Source organism: Poecilia mexicana, unplaced genomic scaffold (assembly GCF_051168715.1).
Source record: "Poecilia mexicana isolate PSO_F unplaced genomic scaffold, ASM5116871v1 scaffold_3, whole genome shotgun sequence".
NCBI classification, from domain to species: domain Eukaryota; kingdom Metazoa; phylum Chordata; class Actinopteri; order Cyprinodontiformes; family Poeciliidae; genus Poecilia; species Poecilia mexicana.
Window position 1 is genome coordinate 13,000,626 of NW_028263372.1, and position 6,112 is coordinate 13,006,737.

Sequence of the window (6,112 nt, forward strand, 5' to 3'; positions counted from 1 at the left end):
ACATGACTTCTTTTTTTTTTTTAAGAAAGAAAAACACACAAACATCTCCATTTATCACTCATCAGGTAAAATTACAAACTCCAGGATCCACTTAGCTCTTTCACAACAACAGAATAGGACCTAGAAAAATCAGAAACGTACTTTACAAAACCGGACTCAGTTCCATTCAAATTCAAAAAAACCCTTTGTTAATCCCTCAAGGGGGAAATTAAATGTGGTTGTAACTCATCCAATTTTCTTCAAAGGGTTGTTGTGAACGTTGATGGCTGTGGGCAGGGATGGTATCCCTGAAGCAGTCTGTGTTACGGCGGTTTTTGAACAAGCCTCTGACTGAAGAAACTCTGTTGTTGTAAACAAAGCCTCATGAAGAGGATGTTTTGGGAAGCAGGGAAAATGACTGGGAGATTTCATCTTCTGAGGACTTTACTGCATGTTAGTTGGTGTTTTTTTTTTCCAGAAGGTGATGATTCTAATACAAGAGTCTTTAGCTCCCGCAGGGGAGTTTTGGTGACTTTGTGTCTTGTTCAGTAGTGATGGTAGGATGGAGCTAGATAGAGATAGACGGATTCTTGCCTCGCCTTCAGTAGCGTGTGAAAAATTAAAAACACAAATGTAAAATCCCTTTTATTTACAATAAAGAACTAAACATAGGACTGAATATGAAATTATATCTACCACATTATTTTGATTATGACACAGAATTCAGAATAAATTCCAGCTTAATTTAATCGTTTTCAAGAGGTTATTGCTCAAGATATTGCATAGATGTTTTGTTCAACTTGTCAAAACATACCCAGCAGATATTAGCAGGTTAGTTAGTCAGGCTATCTGCTCAGGTTCCCAGTCAACAGAGATGCTTCTTGTAAGCTGACAACTGTCGTAGCGTTACATGAATGAGTGACGGGCGACGCTTCTTCAGAATTTATTTCAACATTTTTCTTCCTTGTAAGCTAGTAAAAAAAAATCTATGAGCCTTTTTTCAGCTGCTGATCTGCAGTGCGCAGCAATATGGGATATGTTACTTTGCATTTCAGCTGGAGCTCAAAGGTTAGTGGAAGCTCAGTTTTATAAAACAAACCTTTTAAGCTTAAAATAAGGAATGGAGTGTTGACGATAAAGGCAGATGCCCCTTTTCATGTTATTACAAGGTTGAGGCCTGTCCACCGTATATCACAATTTCTATTAAATTTATAGACAAATAACATTGATTACATTAATTATTAGTGTTATGTTTTGACTTGGAAACACAGGTAAAAAGATAACATTGTGCTCGGAGGTACTGGGCGGTGACTGAAATGTCGCCTAGCTACATATAAACATATATAGATGAGTGTTTGCTTGATGGACAACTGTTAATCTCCTGGTTTAAAAGCTGTGAGAAACTCTTCAGGACGTGTCTGTCATGGCCGCCTGGTTGTGAAGATGACAATAATAAATACTGACGTGAAATCAGCCACAGAGCAGTGAGTAGATGCTCGAGCTGGCTGTGGTTTCACACACTAGAGATCTCACTAACAGCTGAGGTATTGATCCCTGTCTGCTCTGAGAAGCAAAGTGACAAAACACTGTCAAGACGAAGATGAGGAGGAGGAGGAGGAAGAACAACAGTGAGGAGTGTTTATTTCTGACATTTGTGCTGCATTATCAGTACTGGCTTGTGGTTTGGCACTAATTGGCTTCCGTAGACATTTAATGAGGAGGTTTAAAGCAGCAGAGGTTCTCAATACCCAGTTGCTGCTCAGGGCGCCACAGTCTAGGGGCAACAAAAGAGTGAAAGAAATGGTAATAAATACAAAGTTATCTTAAATTGCTCACTTAATGACTCTACTATATTGTTTCTTTTCATGTTCAATCAGTACTGTAAGAAAATGTTGCTGTGTACCACTTATGCCTGGTGGTGCAGCCTATTAAACATCATTTCTTCTGTTTTTAAGGAGTCTGGACTGGATTTGTCAATATGTAATTCAAAATCTAAACTTCCTGCTCAAATACATATTACTGAAAATCCAGTTTAAGATAAAAAAAAACACATTATTTTAGATCCAGACAAGTTTGAAAATTGTTAGCCTCTCTGAATCAATTAATATTAGATCAATAAAAGTTTTATGTCTTTGTGTTTCTATTCAGTTAGGTGTTTTGCAGATTAGGCTTCTTGCAGAAGGAAAGTCTCACCCAGACTCACCCAGGACGCCCTTTATGCAAGAACTGCCTCATAGCAAAAAGAAAGTACACCCTCTTCCAGCTTGTGTACAATAACACACAACAGACTCCGCATGATCATTGATCAAACAAAGATGAAACCAAATGGAAAAGCTTTGTTTGAAAAAAGTAAATCCTTGTGATAAGACTTTTGGTGCAGCTGAACATTTCCTTATTCACCAAACTTTAGCTGAAGCTTTAGGTGTTGAACTGAAGACCTCATAACAAAACTTTAGCATGCAGAGGAGATAACACCTCCTCTGCATGATGATCATGCAGAGGAGGATCATCATGCATGATCCTCTGCATGATGATCATGCTCTGATCATCACACCTCCACCTCCATGCTGGGAGATGTTTGTGCTGAAATGCCATGTTTGTTTTTCATCAACCATTGCATTGTGTGTATGACCAAGCATCTTCAGGCTTTCTGTTCAAATGACATTGTTCCTGCTGTCTCCTGGCTCATTCAGGTATAATGCGGTAAACCTCAGATGTGCTGATATATTCTGTTTTGGAGAGGAGAGGTTTTCATCTGAAGACTCTTGAAACGAGTCGCTTTTGTTCCATCCTTCCCTAACTGTATTTCCATGAGTTTGTGATGGAAATGTCCAAGCTACTATACAACAATCTGGCATTATTGGTCAACCATTGCAAATGGAGATGTGTTGCATGACCAGTGTTACACCAAGACCAGCTTGGGCAGGAAGGACAACAGAGAGAAAGTTAGACATCAGGTAACCCACAGCAAAAACATCTTATAATTGCTGTACTTCTTTTACTTTTTTAATCTTTCACTGGTGTGACTGCAGAGGTTCGGCAGGTGCCTGTGGATGGTACTCATGTTAGTTACAGGCCATGTCTAAATTTGTGTTGTCTGACTCTCCTGCCACCTATAGTTTCGACTGGGTGCGCACGGTGTTGCCATAGAAACTATTTAAATCCAGCTGGGGTGTCCTCAAAGCTCACTTAAAGTCAAACTGATTATAGCAGCTAAATGTTTCCAGACCGTTTCACGACGAACAAGAAATTTTAAGATCTCGTGGCACGAGGCCTCATCACAACCCTAACCATCGTATTGATATGTGTTTCGATGGATTGTAATGAATCAAGTTGCATTGTATGTCTTATTTTATATGTGTATAGCATATTCTATCATATTGTGTTGTATTGGGATCTATCATGTTATAAAGTAACATTTTACATGACAGGAAAATACCAGAAATCACCTGCTAGCAATTTAGGCTATTTTTGGTCCTGGACGACGATATTTCCATCTTGTAATCAAGACATCCATCTAGTGTTTTAGTCAAAAGCATATATTCACTTTTCTAAAATAATGGACCACGTCTTCCTTTTTTTTTTTTCCCAAATCATCTTTTTGGCCAAAAATAACCTATACCATTATTTTAGGAAGGTGACGCTGTGCCATTCACCTCCTTTGAACTGAAGGCATCTAGACTCCCAATTACACTCGCCAGTGCCGACTCATGTGTTTTTACTATGACCCGGATGGACTTACGACCTGCCGACGTCCCGCAGCTGTTGACTCCGGCCTGCCTGTGCGCCTGAAAAGGTTGCAAACAAGATGGGCCGGTGATGCGTGGTGATTTCCACGGGTAATGGAGGAAAAACAGGAAAATTAGACAGAAAATAACAAGCATTGCTTGAAAACGTGACTCCTCTTAAAACGTTTCGATGCACAAATTATAATTTAACACCGAAAATAAGGGGAAAGCCCGGCATCACACGCTCTTTAATTTGCAGACCGTTGTGGTGGCCTCAGCCCACAGGATAGAAACCGCTCCACATGAAGGTGAAAATTAGCGCCAGAAAAACACAAGCTAATCATTATTGATTAAAACGGCCGTTTCAGAGCAATAACTCACCTTATTTGTGACACCAAAAAAAAAACACACAAAATGATTTTCCATTAATTCAAAAAGTCTCGTACACTCATTAAGATAATTACAATGCCATGAGCTGTGGAGGGATGATTACACAGTGAAGGGGTGGAGTTCAAGAGCCAGTGGCAGGATTAGGCAGTTTCCCTTCAGGTCACTGTGAGGTCGGCAGCCACCGCAGCGCCCAGGACAAGAGCCAGAGAGCCTTCTCCACCGCTCGGAGCCTGGGATCCATTTCTTCTCCTCCATGACCATAAATCTGAATAAAGCAAAAAAGCAAAAAACAAAAAACAAAAAAACAATTAGGATAGGAAAATGGACCCAGGTGAAAAGAAAACAGGGTGGCATGGAAACGCGGTAAGCTCTAGACGAGTCCTGCCAGCGGCCGCTCTCCCACCAGTGGCCCCTCCTCTGAATCCTTTTACTGTATCCAAACCACAAATCCCACACTTTTCCTGGAAGAGCAAAGAGGAGACTGGATTGAAATATACATTGGAATTTTCTTCAGTGAGTGGGGGTACGGGAATGCCCCAGAAACTTTCGAAAAGATTAAATCTAGCTATGCAAATAAGAGTTTAAATCAAAAGTCGATGCTTATTCATTGAATTAGCCTCTGCTCCTCTTGCACTGGCAGCTCTATTTTTAAGCTCTGAATGTAAGTATATGGTGGCCCCTGGAAAGATTTTTTGAACACTGAAATGCTTAATTAGTTTTCCTCAGGAGTGCTGCAAGTTTGTAATCAAACTCTCGTAGCTTTTTAGGCCAAGGCTAATTACAGGTTGGAGCAGGGAGCCCGCAGAGATCCAGGGTCAAAACAAAAAAAAAAATGTCTGACTGCTTGAACCCAGGGAGGCTTACAGCTCCTTTTCTCCTTGGACTCGTGGCCTGAGTTTCGCTTTGAGCGCCTTTTCCTGCTTACATTACCTTTTTAATCTCATTCTTTCTGCTCCAATGCGAGTTTCCATAAATGATTGCGTTGTCAGGATGCCATCAGGCTATGAACAGAGAGCTTTCTGCTGCAGTGGGTGCGCGCCTGAGCGCCATGCTGTGGTTTGTTGTGTAATCTCTTAGTTATGCGCTTTATTTCCTTACCACTGGCACCGAGATGCCTTCCTTTCACTGTTTTCCATCGCCACCAGTGCTTTTAAAGCCAAGATGATAGTTAAAGCTTGATTATAGATTTTGAAAAAGATTTTAAATAGAACGCAAGAACAGTGTTTTGTTTTTTTTCTAGCAGAATAAAACATGCACGTTCCTCTGGTGCTAAAGAGCCCAAATGTCTGCTGTCTTAACCTTTTAGCTTAACTGTAAAATTCCTATCTGCAACACATCACGGCCGTGCCTGAAGGTCCTCATTAAAACGAAAGCTTTTTGGGATTTGTTAGCAGCCCTGTAAAGCTTTTCATGATGTGGCTTTGCTTTATAATCCACTCAGTAAATGAGTTTACATTCCTTCATTTGCTTTGCATGTGTGTGGAGTGACAGTAAGCTGCACGGTGGTTAGAACTGACTGAACCAGATAACCTTTTTGTTTTTTTTTTGTTTTTTTTTTACTGTATGTTTAAAAAAAAATACAAAGGAGTCTGGTTGTTTTTAGGTTGGTATGCTAACAGCGGGCGTGTTAAGCGAGATCATGACGGGCAAATGTTTCTTCTTTATATGTATAATGCTTAAAATATTGCCATGATGTGTTAGTCTCAAGTTGAACAAAAATGCAAAGCTGCATTTTCCCCCCGTTTTTAGCCTTTGAGAAAATAATAATTAAGCTTTCCTTGTATTTCTTTAAGGTGCTTATGATCAATATTTCTCCAGGCTTTCTGGAGGTCTTTGTGTTTTTCTTTGCTCCTTTGATTGCTTTTATAGTAGTTTCCTGCTCAGTCCCTATTTCTAACGATGCCCACAGATTGTGCAGTGCATGCCTGAAAAAAAGGATGAGGAAATGTATAAGTGCACGAAAAAAGAAGTGTCAAGTTTACAAAACTGTCCCCATCAGAATAAAACCTCCGGTA